At 33.7% G+C, this 12164-nt stretch overlaps 1 pseudogene; it reads right to left on the bottom strand.

The window, feature by feature from the left end:
• Positions 1–292: 292 nt before the first annotated feature.
• LOC143389429 (transcription factor E2F5 pseudogene) lies at positions 293–969 on the bottom strand (annotated as a pseudogene).
• Positions 970–12164: the final 11195 nt, after the last annotated feature.

The following is a 12164-nucleotide window of genomic DNA, read 5'->3' as shown; positions in this document are numbered from 1 at the left end:
GATGTGCTGAAATCTATTTTTATCTTGCTCTCATAAGAGGAGAAACCAGAAGGATTCATTATTGAAGGAAAACTAAAATCCAAAAATGTAACTACTTGTTTGTAGGGGAGGCTGGTAGATATTAAATAACTTTTCCCCTATCACATCAGAGCCCTTTGTTTTTATGTTTGCAGTTTTGTGAAGTAAAAAAGAAAGTATTAGAGAAGAACACTTCAGAATCAGTGAACTAAAAGGTGTTACATTCATTATTTTAAATACTTAGGTTATTAAGAAGTCTAAAATGTTACACAGTTAGAGGTAGATAACAGTCCCAACTTTCCACAGAATCTAATAATTTAGTATCTGGACGTCAAACAGATCACAAACTCCTTCATTATCATCTAAATTAAAGTTGTAGTCATCTGCTGGTGTAGGAGAAAGCCGTAAGAGAGGAAACACATCAGAAGACATTAACTCATCAATGATATCTCCACTGACAGATGCTGCTGAAGATATTTCTGTAGCTGGTATCTGCTGAAGATTCTGGCTTCTTTCAGAGACAAGTTGCTCAGGCAGGTTCTGAGCTGCTATGTTTGATTTTTGTGGAGTCACTGGAGTTGAGGACTGAGAGGAAGGCTGTCTGAGGTCATCAGGTGAGGGAACAGGAAAAACCACAGGCTTGGATGACCTGGACTCTTTATTTATAAGCAGCACGTGGATAGGTCCTGAATGACTCTTTAAATTGATCTGGTATTTCTTTTGTCCATTCTGACCCATTTCTGGAATAGGTACCTCCAGCTGTGTATCAGAAGGTGCTTGAATAGCCAAAAGTGTATCACCATTAAAGCAATTACAGATGTCTTCATGAGTCACATAGGAAAATCTATTATTAATGGAGTCGTCCATCACATTTTTTATGCTTTGTTGTAGCCACAACTTCTGCTGATCAAGTTCTCTTTCCTTTAGTTCTAAATCTTCAATCTCAGCTTTAAGAAAACTTAATCTGTCTATTACTTCTTTAGTATTGCAGCCAGCACCTACGCCTTCCCATTGGATACTATTTTTTGACTTTTTTTCAATCAGATCAATTCCTTCTAAAACATTGGTGATATCATAAATTCTTCTTTTTTGCCTCACAGCTAAAGTATCTGCAGCCGCTTGGAGATCCAGGACGCCTTCCTTGGCCTCCTGCAGCAGCAACACGAACTTGGTGGTGAGCAGCCCCAGGCTTTTCTCTTGCCTGCTGCTGCCGCCCCCCATGCTCCTGAGCTGCGGAGGCGGCTGCAGAGGCTGCCCCTGGGGAGGCTGAGGCTGAGGACGCTGGCCCTGGCCCTGGCCCGGCGCCGGGGTGGTCGGGCCTGCGCTCACCATGCTCCCCGCCCTGCCCGCGGCCACCTGACTGGTGGGCTCTGCGGCGCCGCTCCCCCGCCCGTAGAGAGCCGCCCAGAGGGTCGCGGGCTCCTGCAAACAACAGGTGCACGGCGCCCACCGGACTTGGGGCCACTCAGCTGCTCCACCCCCTCTGGAGCCTGGGGAAGCATGAAAGCAGCCCACGACCGAGGGGAGGGGGAGTGGAAACAAGAAGGGCTTAGCTCTGAACTTTTGTGGAGAAAATGAGATTTTGAAAATTTTAGATCTTAAAACAGATGAATTATTGTTTATTTAAATGTTAAGTTTGTGTATTCAAAGACTCCTAAAGTGATTCTTCAGCTTCAGGACTCTCTTTGAAAATGAAGGGAAAGAATAAGAAGTTCCTGTAAATAAACAATCTTCCTTATTCTGGAGAAAAATCTTACATGGCCCATGGATATATGACTTGCAAATTCTTACACTACCTTTCTGTCCGGCAAGTTATTTAAAAAAACACAAGAATAGAGTTTCAGACAGAATAATCATCCCTTGGAAATGATTCAAAACAGCCTTAGGCACAATCTTTGACATTCATTTTTAGCTCAGAGCCAGGGTTCTGATGGTAACAAAGCAGGCGGTGCAAGTTCAGAATGGATTGCAGAAAGATAGGGCAGTATGAAGATTCAATAAATTGAGCAAAATGAGGGGATTTTTAAAATATTAAGTGGCTCTTGTTATCTTCACAGAAAAGAAACATGAGTAACTACTGATAGTCTGAAATCTCTCAACAGACATGTATATAAAGCAACTGGGGGGGAGTGTGCTTGAGTTGCAGCTGTCAGCAGAACAATGTTACCACCTTATTTTTTGCCACCCATTTGTGTGGTGCAGCACAATATACCTGTGCTCTGTGAGCATCACCTCTGTTTTCTGCCATTGAAATGAGGAAAATAGAAGTTCTCTGTGTGAAATAGTCCATTGTTAGACACGAACCCACTTATAAATTGACAAGATTTTTCAAATGCCCTCCCCCCCCTTAGTGTTTCTAACTGCATCAAAAGAAATTTAGGGTGAAAAAAAGGTCTTATGTAAATTTGGTGCTTCTGTATATCCAAAAAAGTAAGGAATAGTTTCTATGTGTATTGATTTTATTAAGAATATGTTTGAAAAAAATATTTTATAAATAATCTCTCTTTTTTGTGTGCTAAATTTTCTTTCATAAAAAATTATTTAGACAATTAGCTATTTAGTTCTATATTTCTTTGTATTTCTCAAGAGACAGGGGAGATAAAAAATGCTTAATAAGATGTTAAAAATAAAAATCAGAGCTGACAATGGGAAAGGTGAAGCTCAGCTATAAATCAGGAGAGATGATAAGCAACCTTAAATGTCATAGTAAAGAATTTTCCCATGATTCAGTAACTATTAGCTGGGAAATTCAGAGGGACCAAAGCAGCCATTGGTAAAGTCTTCATTAGAATTTTGTTTTTGATGTCTGGTGAGTCTCAATATTGTCTGTAATTGTCAACATTCTAAAGCTTACCCCTAAGATAGCTGCAGTAGATACCATATATGTGTAGTAAAAAAAGGACCTATTGAGTTAGAATCTCAATCATCAATGCACTGGGTCATTGAATGACAAGTTCAAACATGTGCTAAGAGAAGTGAGATTGCACTGGTTAGTTAAGAGCAAGTAAAATCTTCCCAGTGCAGTATCAAAACAGAAAAATGGCATTAATCATATGCAAATAAAATGAGAGTGAACTAAATACATGCAGACAGTGGATGAGAATGTAAATAACCACCAACAGCCATTAACATCTGGGTATGAGCAATGGGGATTCCTTGAGATGGTGTAAGGAGGAGAAAGGTATGGTGCAATTTGGGTTTTGAATCATTACTTTGATTTCACTATAAAAAATATGTGGATAAAAAAAGACTTAGTGCTTCTGATACCTGCTTTCTTTTCTTCTTCTTTTTTTTTAATTCCCATAAAGCCAATGTATCATGACATCTGATTTATTCTGTTAGAAAAATTATAAATTAATATTGAGTTTCTGAGATGTACTGGATGTTCTTCTGAGACACTGAAATACTGCCATGAACAAAGATGGCACAGCCCTTGCTCCCACATAACTGTGAGTTGTTGATGGTGGGTAATCGCACATGTGCCTATGCTTCAAATCCTGAGAATATTCTGACAATTACCAGATATTTCTATATGGTTCCCTTTATTCAGTCTCATACCTGGTGAAATCAACTGCTTGCTTTGGAAATTTTTCTTCAGTTTTGTTTTTAAATCTACCTAGACTGTAAAATAAACTCATTTTCCTCAAAACTCTGTTTTTGCCTATTATTTCTCATTTCTGTAAATTATATTACAACAATCCAGTTGTTCAAGCAAGCCCAACCTCGTTGTCATCCTTTTCTACTAGAGTAACCCTGAGCCATGCCAGCTTTTTTTCTCATTTTTTTTTCTTTTTAACAGCAAGGACATCCTTATGGGCCTCGGACTCCAGGACTCCCATCTCCAATTCCCTGAGATTCTAAAAGTTATCTTCTGAATGTGAAGAAAATATCATGTCACCTTAATTTTTAAAATATTCTACTGGCAGTAAGTTTTCTTTAGGACAAATATTGAGAGTCCAAATGGCTTACAAAGTCCTCCCCATCCTAACCTTAATTTCTTATCCTCAAAATATTTACTGTCTCTCCAGAGGTAATATACCACACAAATAAATGAGTTTCCTTGTTGTTGCCCAACAATAACGTTACTCCATGCTTTCAAACATTCTATTTTTCCTGAAGAATTATCTTTCTCCTTCTCTTCTCAATACTAAACAAAGTTTTCTTTTAGAACTCAGCACAAATATATTTTCCTAGATTAATTAGTTAGGTCCCTTTTTTATTTCTCATAAAACAATCTTGTTATTTTGTTACATTTAGCTATTAATAATTACGTATTCACTCCCATGCATTCAGTATTTAGAGGAGGAACTGGCTTACACTGAGTGCTCAATTTTTGAATTGATGATATGTCTAGGCAATATTGATGGACAATTTATGTGTAGAACATATTTGGTAGAGGCTTTCTGTTTTGTTGAGTATTTATTTACATTTTTTATTTTTGTTTTTTTTAGTTTTTATTATATTTTAACACATCATTACTATATTATTATATAATATTATTGTCATTTTTATTTCTTTTTATTATTTTATATATTCCCCAAACTCATACTTCCAGTTGATGAACAAATGAAAGAAAATGCTCATAGAAATGAGGTACTAGGAGTTGACTTTCACCCAATGTCAGAGAAAAGGTAAAGAGTAGCGTAAATAATGGTGCATGGGATTTATTTAGTGAAACAAAACAACAACAACAGAAAAAAAACAGAGACATAAATTAGGTGATAATTTAACATGAAGGAGTTAAAATGTCCCATAAAGTAAGAGAGTATGATGAAACACGAGAGATGGAACTGATAGTGACCACAAAATAAGAAGTTCAAATTTCCTATTTCTGAAGTGAAGTAGTTTTGAATGATGATCAGATCAAGGTGTATAGGATAAAATATTTGCCTAGAATAAAGTTCACTGGAAAGGAATAGGCCAACAAATGAAGGATTTGGGTCTCATTTTAGTCCCTTATTAATGATTCTTTAAAAAATATTACAGAATATTTCTATAAATCCAGGTATACCTGTTTCTCCTACTCTCACTGATTTAATATGCACTGTTATTAAAACACTCTGCAGGCTAAACTTGGCCTCTGCCAATATTTGAATAGTACACAAATTAAAAATTAGTTTTACATTTTAAAGTGGGGTTAAAACAATAAGAATTGTATCTTGTGAAACATAATATTTATATAAAATGCAAACTTCAATGTCCAAAATAACATTTTCTTGGAACACAATTGCACTCCTTATTTTGAACACTGTCCAAGGTTGCTTTGTCTCTACCTCTGCATAGCACAACGTTGCCACAGTGAGCAAAAAGCCCATAACATTTGAAAAATGATACTTTACAAAGCTGCTCACAGAGCTATGATCTATAATAATCTAAAAGTCAGCAAATTTAAATTTATTATTTTCACTTGTGTTTTATGTTTGAGAATATTAAATCTGTTAATTATTTCATTGTTGAGTTCACTCTACTTTTTACATTATTCTTCAGAAATATGGGGAGTACTGAATGTTGCTTCAATTCTTTTTATGCTGTTGAGAACTACAAAAAAGATATTTGGTCTTTTATTTAAGGATAATGAAACAAGCAGGACATGGTGGTGCATGCTTGTAATCCCAGTGGCTCAGGAAGCTTAATCAGGAGAATCTCAAGTTAAAAGTCAGCCTTGACAATTTAGTGAGGCCCTAAGCATCTTAGAGAGACACTGTCTAAAAGTGAAAATATATAAAAAAAAATTAAATAAATAAATAAATAAATAAAGGACTGGGGTTTGGCTTAGTGGTAAAGTATCCCTGGATTCAATGCCCAGTACAAAAAAAAAAGTTTATGAACCAGAAATTGAGACCATCTAAGCAAATTACCCAAAGTCATAACTCCAGGAAGTTGTGTAGTCAGAAATTGAAGATACTATTTTCCAAAATAAAAGTCTCTGCTACTTTTTCATATGTGATATTTCTTCCTACACAGTTCACTAAAGTTACTCAGAAACTACTCTCTGTACAAAGAAAAATGGTGTTCTGATGATCATCATGTGGCTGAGCCAATTATTTTACTCAATTTTCATTGAAAAGTATCATTAATACGAACCACCTCTCACCTGTATGTCAAATCTGTGGTTTTAAAATACTGACAAACATTGAATTTGGAATCATCATAATTGACTGTACTAACAAATTGTTTTGTGATATATAAGTTGGTATTTTTTTTGGGGGGGAGTGATACCGGGGATTGAACTCAGGGGCACTTGAGCACTGAGTCACATCCCCAGCCATACTTTGCATTTTATTTAGAGTCAGAATTGTTTCTAAATTGTCTCTGAATTGCTTAGTGCCTCACTTTTGCTTAGACCAGCTTTGAACTCGTGATCCTTCTTTCTCAGCCTCCCAAGCCCTGGAGATTACAGGCATGAGCCACCACTCCCATTATAAGTTGGTATTCTAATGAAACATTCTGCAAGTATTTCCATCATAGTTTTAAATAATAGACCTAAGAAAGACATCTGTATTTTAAGTTAATTTAAGCTTCTAGACCCTAATTTCACTGAATCTCTGAATGCAGGAATCCCTCCATAATGTGAGGTTATTTTTACTCATCAAAATTTTCAATAATTTCTAAATCACACAGTGATTTAAGTACATTTTGCAAATAATTAAGAATAGTTTAAAAATTCTGGAAATTAAGGCATTATCTGAGATATGAGTGTCAAATATTTTCTTCGATTCTGAAGGGTTTCTGTTAACATTCTTGATTTTTTCCTTTGCTGTGAAGAAACTTTTTTATTTGATAACATCATGTTAATTGATTTTGGATTTTACTTCTTGTGCTTTAGGAGTCTTCTTGAAGAAGTCAGTTTCTGAGCCAACATGTTGAAGTGTTAGTCATAAATTTTCTTCTTGTAGCTTGAAGGTTTCTGGACTGAAGCCTAGATTCTTGATCCGCTTTGAGTTGAATTTTGTGCAGGATGAGAGATAGGGGTAGAATTTCCCTCTGATACATATGGATTTCCAGTTTTCCCAGAACCATTTGTTGAATAGGCTATCTTTTCTACAACGTATGTTTTTGGTGCCTTTGTTGAGTATGAAATAACTGTATTCATGTGGGTTTATCTGTGTCTCCTATTCTATTCTATTGGACTTCATACAAAGAACTAAAAAAACTTTAACAAAACAAACAAACAAAGAGCAAAGGAACTAAATAGATACTTCTCAGAAGTAGAAATACAAATGGTCAACAAATACATTTAAAAAGTTCAATATCTCTAGCAATTAGATAAAGGCAATTTAACACTACATTGAGGTTTCATGTCACTCTAGTAAGATTGGCAATTATCAAGAATGCAAATTACAATAAATGTTGACAAGGATCTGGGGAAAAAGATACACCCTTGCATTGTTGGTGGGGCTGCAAATTGGTGCAACCATTCTGGAGAGCAGTATAGAGACTCCTCAAAAAACTAGAAATGTAACCACTATTTGACCTAGCCATCCCACTCTTTGGTATATTACAAAGAACTTAAAATCAGCACAGTACAATGACGCAGGCACATCAATGTTTCTAGAAGTTCAATTCACAAGAGCTAAGCTATAGAATCAACATAAATGCTTTCAGCAGGTAAATGTATAAAGATAATGTGGTATATATACAATGTAATATTACTCAGCCATAAAGAAGTTTAACTCCATGACATTTGCTGATAAATGGATGAATATGGAGACTATCATGGTAAGTGAAATAAACCAATACCACAAAACAAAGTTTGAATCTTTTTTCTAATATGTAGATGGTAACACACAACCAGGGGGTGGAGAGAAAGAATATAATTTCAATGGATAGACAAAATGAGTAAGGGTAAAACAGAGGTGACAGGAAAAGGAAAGACAATGAAATAAATATGACATAATTTTCCAATGTACATATATGAATATACCACCATGAATCTCAACATTATGCACATCCACAGATTGGGATCCTAATTAGAATAAGATATTCCATGTTTGTATGAACATGTCAAAATAGACTCTACTGTTGTGTATAACTAAAATGAACAAACACAAATTTCAAAAAGAATAGTTTGATAATAATCACCCTCTGCAGGTGAATTAATTAATATTAGTCACTTTTAAATTGCTAAAGTTTTAAGATGTCTACTCAAAAAAGCACAATATTAGATGTTGCAGGAGATGCTGTAAGAGATAATAATTAGATTATGTAGAAGATTATTTTCATTCATACATCTGGCAACTTGCACACTGTCAAAATTAAAAGGAGAAGATGAGTTCATAAAAATTCAGAAATGAAAACTATTTGCCCACATGTGATTGCAGACTCCACTGTATATTTCCTAATGTTAATTTTTACAAAAGGATATCACAGACTGAATGCATATGTCTCCCTAAATTCACATGTTAAATCTTAATTTTAAGGTGATAAAATTGGGGAATTTATAATGTTATAAGCATGGAGAACTCATGAAACCCTAATGAGCTCTCTTGCCTTCTGAGAACACAAAAAGTTGATACAAAAAGTTGTAAGTCTGTAACTGAGAATGGAGCCCTGACCAGAGCCTGAAATGCTGGCACTCTTATCCTAAGACTTCCAGGCTCCAGAACTTTCAGATTTTTGTTTTTTTCATTAGCTAATCAGTCTTTGGTACTTCAGTTTAGCAGCCTGAACTAAGACAGGAAGGGACATTCTTGGTGATTGGGGCCAAGAATCCTAGAACAAAATTTATTAACAACTACTCAGGTTAGAACTTAGATACAATTTACATTAAAGGACAATATATTTCACACAAGTTACTATAAACGCAGAGAGTATACTACTGTCAAAATTCATGAAAAACATGATATATTATAATATTATCAAGCATTATCACTGTTTTGAATAACGTCTCTCATAAATAAAACAAATATATTTATAGATTTTAAAAATAAGGAGAATTGAACATGTGTGTCCTATACCAAAGAGAGTCCTAATATTTTATTAACGCAAGATTCTAATTTACTATATAATTCTGATTGCCTGTTATGAGCTTTTTTAGATTCTGAAATTTCAATAAAGATTCCTCTTATCATGCCATTTATATTCTCATTTATGTGACAGAATAAAAAAAAAGTAAATAAGCAAAGATGTAAAAAATGAATGCAAAAGTTAGGTACTGGTAGGTCTAAAAGTTAGGTACTGGTCAACGGAATTTGCTGAGAGATTATTTAGAGAATAAAAATGTGGATGTGTAACCGATGTGATTCTGCAACTTGTATTTGGGGTAAAAAATGGGAGTTCATATCCCACTTGAATCAAATGTATGGAAGATGAATTGTCATGAGCTTTGTAATGTTTTGAACAACCAATTAAAAAAATACAGAACCTCAAGGTTTTTGATCTAAACAAGCATAAGTAAATATTCAGTTGCTGAAATAAAGCCTCATAGCATAAAAAAAATTGGGGGGAAATACCAATGTTTTGATTGAGAGCTTTTAAGTCTGCAATGCATATTATAAATCAATATTTAAAATAAGCATGTGGGAAATATTAGTTGAAAATGCAGGGAAAAGTTCTAGGCTGGGAAAGAAACTTGGGAGTCATCAGAGGAGAACAGATTAAATTAGTTCATAAACATAACAAGTGAAGATAGAGAAGAAAATATTTCCAACCAATAAATAAATAATTTGAAATTAAAATACTATGTAAACACATAGTATTATTTATTTAAGTATTATTTAAATACTTAAATGAAAGGAAAAAACTCCAGAAATACATAATTGCCATAATGAACTCTAATAGAAAGAGAACAGATGAGTAAAAAGTATAAAAGTACATATATGAAAATCCAAATTAATAGTATACACAATTTCACATATTGAAATAATCCATAGGCTAATACAGATTTGGTGCATTCATATAATGCAATACCATAATAAATGAAAATTAACAAATAAATGCATGCTATGGTAATTTATGTGGACAACAGAGCATCATATGAAGCAGGGAAGACCTCACTTGTACTTTCATTTTCTTGTGATTCCAATTTTATGAGGTTTCTGTGTCGTCAAAACTAGACTACCATTGTAGAATATTAGAATACTGTTGTTCATCACTTAAAGCCAGGTATATGGTCTGAGAAATACCATAGTTTCATTGTATGAGCATCACAGGGTGTGCTTACACAACCTAAGAGGGCTGTAATGTCAGTAGAGAATATAATCCTATGAGACCAGAGTGGTATGAGCCATCCATTTTGACCTGCAAATGGAAGCACTATTAAATTTTTTTCCTATGTGGGTAGATAAAATTTAGGTATGCTTATAATGCTCTGTGCCTTGATCTGGGTCTTATTATTATTTGAGTCTTAAAGAGTATAATTATTCATCAGACTATATAGTGATAATTGTGACTACTTTTTATGTTCAACTTTTAAAAAAGTATTTATAATTATTTAAAAAATCAAAATATATTAGAAATACAAGTGTGTCTAAAATACACATATGAGCTATTAAAATATATAGGATGTTTAATAGAAGATTTAATAGGGTTTATATGGATATGATATTGGTGTTTAAACAAACAAACAAACATGGGTAAAAAACAGGAACTTTTCCAGTATTATTAGACAAAATAGGAAAATAAAATATACACATTGGACATAGGAGATTCCTTTATAAGAGACAAACACAGAAGAAATTGATATGATAAACCTGACAACACATACTTTAAAAATACCTAAATAAGGAAAATAAAAACATCATAGAGAAAATACTTAGAACTGTATGATAGTTATCTAATTTTATAGCTCACTAATATAAATATTAACAAACTAACTGGAAAATGTTTAAAAACTAGAAAGTGTTCTGAGTATAAGACACAAATATATTTTAATTTGACTCATGATCTAGTATTCTAATTCTTCTATTTTTTTAACTTTATGCATTCTCCACATGCTCTATTAAAATTTTACTAAAACTGTAAAGACTTGACTCTTATAAGATTCATAAAATGTCTCTCTGTGCTTGGAAATTGTTTTCCATTTTAATTTATTATTATCTTGCACAATTCCAGAAAGTAGCAGTCTATTTTGTCCTATGTAAGCTCAAAAAGAATTGCTTTCAGCTTTTAAAATTGCAGCCAACTGTAGGACATTATTTTGCAACATTGCACACACAAGCTCATGTGCTCACTCAGTAAGAAGCTGGATGGCATTTGTGCCTACTGCTTGTGATACATGTAGAAGCATTCTTGCTAGTCATCTCCTAGCCCTTCCTATTCCTTACCATCCTATCCAATTCATCTTTATAAAATAAGTGTTAATTTCAAGTCACTTAGGTGATGTCATTAGACTGTAACCCAATTTTTAAAACATTGCTCTAGCAAGTGTTGTATGAGCTACATTTAGTCTAAAACAATGGATAAACTTAAAATTTGAAATAATATAAGGAGACCATGATTTTCAATCATTCAATTTGAAAGCCTGATGTAGAAAAGTACAGCTGTGATCAGAATACTTCTATAGATAGTTTGTGTTAATCAGTATACAATTATGATTACATACTGTGTGTGTAACTGTGATTATAGTTCTATGACATAAGCAAATTTAAAATCATGTACAGATTTAGTTACCTTTCTGAAAAGATCATTTTGAAGAAGTTTGTGGCTTCGTAGAAGAGAAGAAGGGAGCTGTAGCTTCCGTGTATATATCTTTTAGAAAAAAGGATGCTATGTTTTCATGTTAATGGCCCAAATAAGAGGGCATGCAAAGTTCCTTTAGAATACTGTCAGGAATTTTTATCATGCCATCTGAATATTTTAAATAAAAGAAACATTAATGCAATTAAACTGGTAGAGACAGTTTTCTTTGCCCAAAACACAAAGCAAATTACTCCACTTCACTCCCTTCCATCAAAATGATACAAGCAATGAACTTGAACTGTACATTTGAATTCTAAAATTTTTCCTTATATTCTTATGACCATTATTCCAATTTCAAAGCTACCACAGTTCACAGCTTTTATCTCTTTCCTCATTGGATTTTTTTACTTTCTGTTGCTCCAAGAAATAATGTTAGTTTAAATATTGATGTGAACTGTCACCTCCTATTTCAGCCTCTTATCAAAAATTCTATAAAAATTTGAACTATTATGTAAATTTCCTTCAAA

The sequence above is a fragment of the Callospermophilus lateralis genome, unplaced genomic scaffold, assembly GCF_048772815.1.
Source record: "Callospermophilus lateralis isolate mCalLat2 unplaced genomic scaffold, mCalLat2.hap1 Scaffold_535, whole genome shotgun sequence".
NCBI lineage: Eukaryota > Metazoa > Chordata > Mammalia > Rodentia > Sciuridae > Callospermophilus > Callospermophilus lateralis.
The sequence above is the reverse complement of the archived record's forward strand: the minus strand, read 5'-3'. Positions and strand labels throughout refer to the sequence as shown.